Source organism: Xyrauchen texanus, chromosome 5, assembly GCF_025860055.1.
Source record: "Xyrauchen texanus isolate HMW12.3.18 chromosome 5, RBS_HiC_50CHRs, whole genome shotgun sequence".
In the NCBI taxonomy this organism is placed as follows: Eukaryota; Metazoa; Chordata; class Actinopteri; order Cypriniformes; family Catostomidae; genus Xyrauchen; species Xyrauchen texanus.
The window spans coordinates 12370330-12382819 of NC_068280.1; the positions used below are offsets into that span (position 1 = coordinate 12370330).

The window sequence follows — 12490 nt, forward strand, 5'->3', positions numbered from 1 at the left end:
TTTTGGTGAAAAGCAGTGTTGCACAGGATATCCCATAGCCAAAAATAACTCTAGTTTTCAAGTTGGCAACACAATTTCTACACTGTGACTCACTTTGTCATTTTGACCATATCTAGGCATTCAAGAGTGTTGATACTCTCCTGTATATTTTAAAGGAAATTACACTCTGGTTTAACCCGAGCATCTGTTTTATGTGTGTTGTACACCGAACAGTAGATTTGTGTTATTTGGTCTAAGAGGCGGGGTGACAGATGTTGGTCAGATTTGTGGGGATATTAGATTGGGTGGGGGGAGATGCTTATCTGTAAAACTCCTGCTGTCTCTTTAATCCTGTGCACAACACAAGCCTCATGTCTGTCTACCTCTTAGAAACACGTATTTAATATGTCACTGTGTCATTTTTTATCCTTCATTAAGCTGTTTATGTCAGCCAGTTCATTACAGGCTAAAAAGTATTAACTGTTCACACTGTTTATGAACAAAAAAAAACAATCATTTTGAAAGCCTCACCACCGCTCGTTCTTTGTTTGTACAGCAATTTGCTTGCACCCGCGCGCTGATGACAGGCAGAGGTGTCCGTTATGCTCTTTCATCAACACCTGAGATTCGGAAGAGTTTGACAAGTCCAGTCAAATGCTCTCCTGCGCTTTGCCATTGGTCGCTACGCTTTGATTGACAGTTGCTCACGGCGAATGACCTCACAGGAGGGCGGAGACGTCAGACTGTTCTGAGAGGCTCGTGCGGCTGAGCTGTGCTGTGCTGGCTGGAATTACGTTAAATCTGCCGTCAGTTTGAAGCTACAGCATTCTTGTCAAGTCATTCGCAACAGAGTATAGATTTAACGGAAATAATTAACGATTAGCGCGAGAAACCGAATCCGCGAATGGCATTTTTATAAGCTCTGGTGTGTAAAATATAAGGCAAAAGCTTCATAGTTTGGACGCTGGCTAACTGGCTAAGTGAGCCGTCGGGAGACCCCATCACACAAAGATTGAAACGGCGATTAAAGCCATCATCTAATCTATTTAAGAAGATAACCAATGTCACACACACACCAATCCTCTAAAGCAGCGACGCTAATGAACTGACAGGTAGGTGTTATTTTATTTCAAAGGGGAGATATATTAGCTGTCATGCTAATGGTCCTGCCCAGCTGTTATAACTTCTTATTATGTTTATAGTTTGATGGAACTCTTCCATATTTATTCGTTTGTCGTTATGTTTGACTTTTGAGTCTTGTATTAGTCATCTATTCGCTGTTAGTCCTTATGTTAAAGAACAAGTTATGTTATTAAGGTGGTGACTACAGATAGACTTTACATTAACGTTTATGCTCAGCGAGATAAAACGCTAAATATGCGGATTGATTATAGTTTTACGCTGCAGTTGCACTGATGTAATCGATTAAATCTTTATGAATCCTCGCGCTGAGAATCGGTGTCGCGCGGATTCATGTCGCGGCCTAAACCGATGACAACAGTGCAGCTGCAGAAACACACCCAAAAGATACACACCACTTCAAAGTAAGACCTTTACATAACGCCACACTTTTTTTTATTCCATTTAGCCAAGGGCGTAGATTTGGCTTGAACATTGTGAATTCTATACAGTGTGAAGAATTTACATGTTTCCATTTATCTTTGTGTGTGTATATATATATATATATATATATATATATATATATATATATATATATATATGGGGGTGTTGTTTTGATTATTGGGGGATTACCACGCCCCCATCCCCCCTGTAATCTACGCCCCTGCATTTAGCCCTTTAATCGTCTCACCTGCTCACGTTATTCAGTTTTGCACCTTTTGTATTCATAGTTGAGTTGTTCAGTTTCATCAGGTAACCTGCTTGTCTACGAGTGGAAAATAGCAACCATTGTTTTCAAATGAAATAATTTCAGGGCCTTAACCAGGTTACTGAAAGTCAGTGACTCACATATGACTAAAAACGTGCTGAACTGGAGAATATGTGCTCCTATTAGACATACACATGCCTGTGCTTGGATTGAATCAAATGATTCCTGGCTGTGGGCCAGCGTTTTTCCCCCAGTATATTAGGTCACATAACTAGCAGCACCAGCTTAGTTCTGGTATGTTTGTCTGCTTTATAATTGAAGTGCAGAGGGGCGGGTATATAGGAATACCTATCTCTCTGTCCATCTATCGATCATTGGAAAGAAACAGAGATGCTTTGGGTTTCCATTCACATCTTTATGCACATTTTGAGATATTGTATAAAAACCGCTGGATGGAAACACCAAGATGCAAATAAAATCTCCAAGTGCACATAAAAACTAAATAAAATTTTATTACATTTTTTGTATTGGATAAGAAGTGTATAAGCGATGATGGAAACACATTTCATGAATAAACTCCTACTGAATTTATTAGGAATACAAGATGCGGTTAAAAAAAAATAAAAAAAGTAATGTTACTGAATATCTCGTTCATAACTGACGAACCAGTGGACCAATCATCGCACCTGAAATGTTATTCTGGTCATTCTAAAATAACGGTGTCTACAAAATCCAACGCCTGCATAAAGTTAGCAAGCAGATAAGTTGAATACAAACTTGAACTGTGCCGAAGAGCAGGTTTATTGACACTTCTTAAAAATATATTATGAATCATACAGCAAAGACATAAGAAGCAATGCACACACATAGTAGGCGATAGGATGATATTATTGGATATAGAAAATATCTTACAAATATCTCGATGCCGAGTGCAACACTCATTAAGCGAAGGTGATCAACAATATCTGGAAATGGCAAAACCATGGATCTGGGAAGTAGCCATATATAATAAACAGCAGTCCAGTGTGAAATTTGCATCCATCACCCACCAAATAAGCTGAATCCAGCTCCATATTCGCAATCTCCTCGTCCACATATGGGTTTTTCATTAGGGCTGCATCTAACGATTATTATTATTATTATTTTTATCGATTAATCTAACGATTATTTGACTAATTTGCCAATTTTTCTAAAGATTTTTTATTATTATTTTGTGATTAATATAACAATTAATTAACCCAAAATAAATATAAAAAAACTTGTCTCATTAATATTTTAATAAATTATCTTCTCTTAAACACAAACAAATGTACAAGAAACTGTGTGCACTGCAGGATATTGTTCTGCAACAAAAATAGCCCTGTTTTAACTGGTAATCTCCATTTTACAGTCCAACATTAATTTTATTTTGGAGATTTTATGTTGGACTGCTAAACTTGAGGGTGCACAATGTTTTGATATTCCTCCTGAAAGTGACTTGAATTTTACATTTGTTTAATTTATTTTGTCGTTGGATTGCTAAATGTAGATTACTTTAATTTTATTTTGGAGTGATTTTAATGAAGAACTTGTTCAATTCAAGTAAAAGGAAAGTGATCTACATTTAGCAATCCAACAACAAATTAAATTAAACAAAATGTAAAATTCAAGTTCCTTTCAGGGGGAATATCAAAACATTGTCAACCTCGAGTTTAGCAGTCCAACATAAAATAATTTTACAGTAAAATTAGTGCAATTTGAGTAACACTTAAATGTTTTTCTAGCAGGAATATCTAAAACTTGTGCATTCTTAATCAACTCTCAGTAAAAGAAACATTTGTAACAAAACAATTCACAAGGTAGGAAACTAATAATGAAAATTAGGGATCACGATTGTGAAATTTGGCTGACAATTAATTGTCAAACAAATAATTGTGATTTATGACTATGATTACTGGTTTAGGACTATGATGATTAATTGTCTGTTTTAGGTGTTTCACGAATATGATTAATTACCATACAAACTCACTATGTGTTCTTCATGGGCACAACAAAGTCATTTATACAAATTTAGCTTGGTCTTATAATAAAATAAGGGTATATGATTTCCTTTTCAGGTTTCAAAAACATATGAATGACAGTCAAATAAAAGAATAAAATAATTAAAATAATATTTTAATTATCAAAATATGTCTAAATAACTAAAATATATCTCTCCTATTTGTCCGATTTACTTTTGATCCATTGGAGTTTCAATGTTTTGTTTTCTTTTGCTTCTTTTGTAACCCAGCTAACCTGTATAGCTATTATATTATATTATATAATATTTTGCGATAGTAAAATTTTTCTGCCTTAAATTCTTCACTTTCACACATTATTTTAAGGCTCTCCGGTTAACTCACAAGCCCATATTTCTCATGAAGGAAGACTTTGAGATACTGTTTCTTGCATTTTATAATCTCCACAGAAATATATCAGGGCATCTCCTCTGTCTCGCTGCATGTTATAACACTGCGTGAATAAACCCACAATGACCACGAATATTTGACATTAAATGGCCGTAAAGTGAATCTGGAGTGCTTTGCGTTCACATAACGAATCAGTTTTTTAGCTGCAGTTTGTTGTTCGGGGAATCCATGCTTAAACCGGGTGATGCATTTTAATTATTCCATTGCGACGCACCGATGCATGTTATGCAAATAGATGTGTTTCTGTAATCGATGACGTCGATGAATCATCCCAGCCCTATTTTTCATGCATGGGTAAGTTTGCTCATCAACCCGCAATAGTGGTAAGCAATTTCTGTGATTCGGCTGCATATACGAGGCCGCATAAATAGTATCACGATTTGTGCTGTTTCTAACAAGTTATTGGATAAACAAGGATAGAGGGATGGATGGATGTGTTTGTGTGAGAGAGAGAAAGAGAGATGGAGCATGTGTGCTCACCTGTTGCCACACCCAATCAGAGATGCTGTTTGCTTTCTGAAAGTCAGTTTTCTCAGGGGAAAATAGAGGTCCATGCAGGGGTATTCCTCTCTATTTCATGGTAGCCAGTGTGCAAGAGTCATTCACTGTTGAAACAGTGATGTCCTCTGCCATTTTAAACAGTATTTATCCAATGTGGATACTCCGATAAAAGGTACGTTGAGTTCTGTAATAAATCTGTCTGTTGTGTCAATCAGCAGTGATGAGCCTTAATCCTGAAGTTGTCCGTTTAAATTTCCTAGCTTTGGAAATGTATTAGTAATACGAGCGATCACGGAGCCCTGTTATATGTAAACAATGACTAACGGATTCACTTTACATCACCAACTGGATCATATTACACACAAAAATGATCTTTTGCCACCACCTGCTGGCTATCGTATGTAACTTCAAAAATAAAGACAGTAACTCCTAACAGATATGCACTGCTCTGCTCTTATACTTTATTTTATAACAGCACGAGCACAAGCAGAGTGATACACACACACACCATGAACATTCCGAGTGCTGATGGTGTCACACCATCAGTGCTCATGGAACGTCTCTCATCCAATCAGATTTTGAGGACTATATATATATATATATATATATATATATATATATATATATATATATATATATATATATATATATATATATATATATATGCTTGTCAGACATGCTTGTGTCGCATCTTGGGTGTGTTGCATCATAAAAGTAAAATGTTTAGGTCACTGTGTCAAGTTAAATATCGTTTAATACTCAATCTTTAAACACATCTTGAAATCCCTTGGTTCGCATTTGGCTCCTTCAAGTATTTTGAACGCAAGAACATAACGCACGTTTGTGTTGTGTGTCCGCTGAAGAGTTGTTAATGTTTTGTTCACTGTAATAAACTGTGTGTTGCTCACACAGCTGAAATTTCACTTACTGCCCTCTGGAGTAAACGGGTGGTACTACAAGCTTGCATTTCTCAGGAATTTCTCAGGAAAGCATTGCAATTAAATGCGTAAAATAATTTTAACGCGTTATTTTTTTGTTAAATTAATCACACGTTATTAACATGTTAAATCGACAGCCCTAATATATATATATATATATATATATATATATATATATATATATATATATGTGTGTATTAAAGACTTCATCACTTCATAGTTGCTTAATGAGTGTCGCACTCTGCATCGGGATATTTGTAAGATATCGATCGATATCCAATTACATCGTCCTATCACCCAGCCCTACTATGTGTGTGCGTTGCTTCTTCCGTGTGTGTGTGTGTGTGTGCATGTCGATTGCCATGTGGATTCAAAATATATAATATATTTATAATATTTATTGATTGAATACATGTATTTATTGATGTTTAAAAGCTAAAATGTGACCAAAATGATGAAAAACGAATACAATACAATATAATTAGTACAATTTATATTTTGTAATGTGACTAGTTAGAAGGTCCCCTGTATAATTAACGGCATTAGCTGTGAGAGAATTTCTTTCATATGTCAGTAAAAGTGACAATACAACTGAAATGTACCCATGTGAATCGATATTGAATTTCTATCTAATCAAATTGAGGTCTTGTGAATCTGAATCAAATCTGTATCAAGACCCAGCCCTTATTTCCTGTCAGTGCTGACTCAACCGCATAAAGTGGACCCTGATCCAATAGTTGATATAGGGTACTGTATTATGAGAACAGGAATTTGGACTGAACTCATAAAGTAATATCTAATGAAGGATGCACATTTGGTTGCTGAACAAGGATCAGATTTTTCCAAGTTTATGATTGCATGTACAGTTGAAGTCTGAAGTTTACATACACTTATGTTGATGTCATTAAAAAAAAAAATTAACCACTCCACAGATATAATATTAGCAAACTATCATTTTGGCAAGTAATTTAGGACATCTACTTTGTGCATGACACAAGTAATTTTTCCAACAATAGTTTAGACCCATTGTTTCATTTTTAATTAACTATATCCATTTCCAGTGGGTCAGAAGTTTACATATACTAAGTTAACTGTGCCTTCAAGCAGTTTGGAAAATACCAAAACATTATGTCAAGCCTTTAGACAATTAGCTTCAGATAGGAGGTGTACTGAATTCGAGGTGTACCTGTGGATGTATTTTTAGGCCTACCTTCAAACTCAGTGCCTCTTTGCTTGACATCATGGGAAAATCAAAAGAACAATTTTCTCTACTATTATTCTGATATTTCACTTTCTTAAAATAAAATAGTCATCCTAACTGAGCTAATACAGGGAATGTTTTCTATGATTAAATGCAGAAATTGTGAAAAACTAAGTTTAGATTTATTGGGCTAAAGTGTATGTAAACTTCTGACTTCAACTGTACATAGCATTTACAGTATAAGCTAAGAAACCAAGAATGTTCAACCACGCAACTCCACCCTGAAATGCTTTGGAGTGTTGTACTTTGGACCTTTTGCAGTATTCCTCAGCTATGGCAATTTTAGACCACCAGACCAGGGTCAGATTACTAGATGTCATGCATGCCTAAACTGATAACAAGGCTGTCTGAAATTAGTACAAACTGCTATGGAACATGCTTGGTTCTGTAGATCTTTAAGAAAATGTGTCACAAAACTCCCCATATATCAGCATTGATTTGTGCTAGTGTAGCACATGACACAGTGTTTTCAAACTGGAACAGTTATATGTACATATGGGAGAAGAGTGTTCACTTCACTGTAATACCAGTGGACTAACAATCATTTTGTGTCTCTTTAGCCCTCCTTTTGTTTGGGAATGTTGCTTTAAATCCAGAAGCTGAATTCTCCTTGTAGAAAAGGCTCACATTTACTTTGTGCTCATTAAGTAGAAAGTCATTGTGATAAACGGGATGAAATATTGTCTACAGGGACTGTAAATTAACTTACCTTTACAACAACAACAACAACAAAAAAGCCCCAAATGGAAATTCCGTTTCAAAAATCTATTTCACTACTGAGCAATATCAATGTTACACAGTCACACTGAAAATGTAAATGTTAAATAAAATTTGAACATGTTTAAAGTTATTGCTCTTAAATCGAGTTGATCGTCAAAGAAAGAAAATGTTTAATACATTTATAAAATGTTTAATGGTTGTTAACTTTCGTTTATAGTCACTTTGTGAAAATGAATGTATTTGTTTTATTTAAAAAATGATTAAAAAAAAATATGATTAAGATTTTTTTTTTTTTTTTTTTTACAAAATGGGAGGGTTAAAAAATATGCTCAGGCATGGTCATTGAATCTTAAACCTAGAAACAAAAGTGTGTTTGTCCATTCAGGTATTAACAATAAGCATTTTTTGTGCTTTTCCGGTATGACATTTCCACTGTCCCTGGAAATGTCCTATAAATGGATATAAAAGGGCTGATCAAAATATTAATATGACAATACATGGTCATGCTCTCCTTGCTGTTGTTTTTGCTTTCAATCACCTGAGCAGTTATAGACCATCACATTTAAAGTGGATGAGACTCTTGCTACTGCTGGTAAAACTAAAATCTAAAATGTGCATTTTGGCTGTTTGCCATCTGTATTCAGCCAGATTGATCTCTCAGCGAAATTGGAAACAGTAGATTGACTTTTCTTTAGCTAAAGTCGGTCTGTGCTTACTGAAATGCAAAACACTGCCCTAGGACTGGACAGTTTTGCCAATTTTTCCAATTAATTTGAATTTGCGTTTTGACACTTAATTCTTTTAATCGAGATATTGCAAGAAATATTGCAAATGCTATGGATAGATATGTTGTAAATGCACAAAAGGCTGAATAAGGAAGATACAAATAATTCACAGTGCTTGTCTCAATGCCTCTCCCTATCTGATCAGCTGCACGTGTGTGGCATACTCCAAATGAACGTGACGGGTTAACAACATAGAGACTGACATAAAAGACTGCGGTAATATTCCCAGTACGATTGTACACAGTATGATTGAATCTCAGCTTCGTCCATCATGCAGGTATACACCGGCTTAAGACTATAACTGGCCTTAGCATGTACATGTTGATGAACGGTCTCCTTTTTTTTTTTTTGCCCATAAAAAATAATTAGTTTCGTGACCGTTATGGGCGCTACATTTCAAATCATGGTGAGGCTATCCACGATTTTCTCGAGTGGCGAAATGACCCAATATGCTCAGTGCGTACTCCCAATGTGGATGCTATAGACTTCCGGTTCACAACTTATTCACATTACCAAGCATTGAAATAATCACTGACGACAGTCAAAAATGATGGAACACTCCCTGTTTACTTAACATAAATCCCTTTCTCACTAAAACTGAGTTTAGATGCTTTCGAGTACAATCGCTGAATAAATAAGTACACAATCACACGCATTTACATGGTAAAGTTACTACGCTGCGCTCTCATGCTTTCTGCACATGCCGTGTGTGTGTGTAAAAGAGAGAAACACGGACATTCAGCGTGCAGAGAGAGAATTCACATGATGAGTTTCTTGTTGCACGCACTATGTATGATGGTGATGATGATAGAAAGCACGTCAATTTGAAAATGGACAAATCTGGAAATCTGAATCCTACCGGACGCTTTTTAAGGTCCAAAAAAGAGGACATGTATGTGAAAAGAGGATGGATGGTCTCCCTAGGTTTTATTTAAAAATCAGCAGATTTGAGAGACGAATCATTTGGAATTATTATTACTATAATTAGTGTTTTAAAATAGGCAAATGTAGAATTATGTTAATGCAACCTCTGCTTATTGCATCTGGTGCGACTCAAAGTTTCAGGCATTGACAGCTTTTGGGTGGGTTTATTGTAACATTCATTTTCGATTAAGTTTTTAAGCCACCTATAGTTGTTTTAACATCCTCTAACAGCACATATTCCTCAAGAGCCTCCTATGATCGGCATCACCAGTAACGTTTGTCTAGCTCTAGCGTACAATAACAACAAATAAGTGGAAGTGCGGAGCATCCGAGAGGATTTATCTCACCGTAATGGTGCCGCCCGTGGAGAAGTCAGGAAAAAGGTGGATATGTGGGAGAATCAAACATCCGCTGGTCCTTTTGCCATGATGATTCAGATAGGTCTCTAATTATTTCTTTGTGGAATAAATGACTTCCGGCTCGTTAAATTGTTTAAAATTAATGAACATCGAGGTTTAACGTCACTCTGCTGCGTGTTGTGACTGCATTACCACCTCAGGCCGGAGTCAATTATTCCTTACATACATACATAAGGCTACAGTTCAATAAGGTAGTGGCAGTGTTTTATACGGTCATGGAAATCCTGGAAATGTCATGGAAAAACACATTAACACTCAATGTTTTGGAAAAGTCATGGAATTTTCTAACAAAATATTTTCAGCAATACAAGTGTGCTAAGAATTCTTCAAGATTGGTGCAATCGTGGAGCAAAGCGAATAAGCACTTCTCAGATCCCTTGCAGAGCACTACGCAAAATGAGTTTCTGTGGAAACTGAGTAGTTTGTGAATAGGCACTTCATTAACGCTTGAAGTTCGCTTACTATAGATCATGTTCGGTGTATAAGTAAAGGAATTTGTACATTTCATATTTACATTATTGTATGAATATATTAATGCTTTTAATGTCATGTTAATTGAGTTTATGTTGATGTTTGCTTGTGAGCCTGAGCAGTGTTAATTGTCCACTTCTCGATGAGCAATCATTACAAGTCATGAGACATGAGATAAGACGTGCGCTGATATTCATTGATGTCCCTTGATCTTGCCCCCGCATATGAAGAATTTTTCTCTCTCTGTCGGTGGTCTGAAAACAGTTTTCACAAATTTTTGAGTGCTGCAAATAATTTCAAACGATCTCGGGAGGTGCGGGAGTTTAATTAACATTAAATCCAGTGGATTTTCCTCTGTTTGTGTAAGGGAAAAAGTGGTTTGTGAAAAATCTAAGTGGGTATTGTATAAAGTGTGCATTTAGACTGTTATATACACAATGTTGAATTGTATTTTTCACAAATGTGTAGAAAATAGGGCTATAACTCGATTAAAAAATGTTTTCGAATTAATTATATAGCGAGTAATTAATCGAATTAACCGCAATTGATCGCATATATAAATATTTGCGGAGCTCCTCGCATAACAGTAAGAGTAATGTATAATGATCAATTAATTATAATTAGTTATTTAAATAATTATAAAAATAGTATATAAAATAAAAATCATAATTCATTAAAATGCATTACATTATTGTTGCAGACAAGTAAATCATTGATAAGAATAAAAGTGGCCTTATAAGGCAATATATTTATTTCCATATTATTGAACATAATCCCATCATTGGCCTACGTTCCTTAGCAATCTGTTTTGCAATTGAATTAGTAAAGACATATAATGGCTTTCTTAGGATGCGTCAATGTAAATGTGCGTCAGACGAACTCTTTTAGAGCTCTTTAGTTGTATTGCAACAAACAGCGATTTAAGGTCGCTGCATCAAACGTGGTTTGAAATGTAGAAAAACATGTCTTGTGATCTTTGCATTCAGAATTGTGCTCCGTCCTACTGTGTTTGAATGCAAGAACATGTTCTAATGTTGTGATGTCGCAATTGGTGTCAAGCAAGCCTGTGGTTTGTTCTACAGTTGCGCTTTGCTCATACGGCTTGAGTTTCGCTTATTGCCCCCTGTTGAAAACGGGTGTAATTCAAGCTTGAATTGGTCCGATGGTAGAAGTATTCCTTATTCATTATTAATTTTATTGCGTTTGTTTGTTTAATGCGTTATTTTTTTAAATATAATTAATCACACCGAATTAACATTAAATTGACAGCTCTGTTAGAATCATTTGAAACGTTGCAAAAGATTTTTGGAAATTCATTAAAAAAAGTCTTGGAAAAGTCTTGGAAAATTTGTGGATATTTAATAGTGAAAATGTGTACGAACCCTGTAGTGGGCTGGGGAGATGGGTCCAGAGTGATTTTTTCCAGCCCTTTTCCTGACTCTGGAAATGTACAATTCTTGAAGGGAGGACAGTGGGCAACCAATAATCCTAATTTTTCTAATGACAGCATACTGTAATATGGTTCCGAAATTAGCAACAATATGATATCGTACTATTTAAATGTTTTCATTAGTACCGGTAAACCATGCAAACCTAATCTGCAGGGGTTTATGAATATTCACACAAATTGTATGATATTTAAGTAATTTCTAGATAAATTTGATAATTTATAGATATTGATTTCTAGATAGACTTGGTTTATATAAAATAAATACCTACACTGGTTAATAATTATTTAGCCATTTTCTTATTATTTCTGAACATCTGGGTTTATTAGATTTTCATTTATTTTGCATTTACACTCTTGACCACCCCCTGTGGTGCATTTGTAAATTTTTCTTGCTCACCTTTGTTTCCTATAATGAAAAGAACTTGGATTTCTCTAACTAGGTTGCCTTGCGTTGTAATAAAGAATGTACAGTTTGAATAATGTTGGAGTACATTTTAAAGTTTAAAAAATAGAATCTTAAATCGTCCATAAGTTTGATAAAAATCGAGATTAAATTTTTTTGCCATATTGCCCAGACCTTCGCTGCCCCCAGTGGTCAAAGCGGTAACTTGTAGCATGAGCTCCATTTTTCGGGTGAAAGTTCCACGTAGGGGTGCCAAAAGAGAGTTGAAGCGATTGTTGTACAGGCTGTAATACCTCCATACTTGTCCATGGGTATGGTATTCTTCATGTCATAAGCCTTGCCATTCTTACTCCAAACATTAAGC

At 35.4% G+C, this 12490-nt stretch overlaps 1 protein-coding gene across 2 annotated transcripts in view; it reads left to right on the forward strand.

Moving 5' to 3' along the window:
- The first annotated feature begins 740 nt into the window (after window positions 1-740).
- The window catches only part of LOC127643787 (palmitoyltransferase ZDHHC5-A), a 45140-nt gene continuing 33390 nt past the window's right edge, over window positions 741-12490 (forward strand). For both annotated transcript variants that reach the window (XR_007970574.1, XM_052126675.1), the window contains exon 1: window positions 741-1091. The gene's annotated coding sequence lies outside the window, so the exon portion shown is untranslated. The remainder of the gene's footprint in view (window positions 1092-12490) is intronic.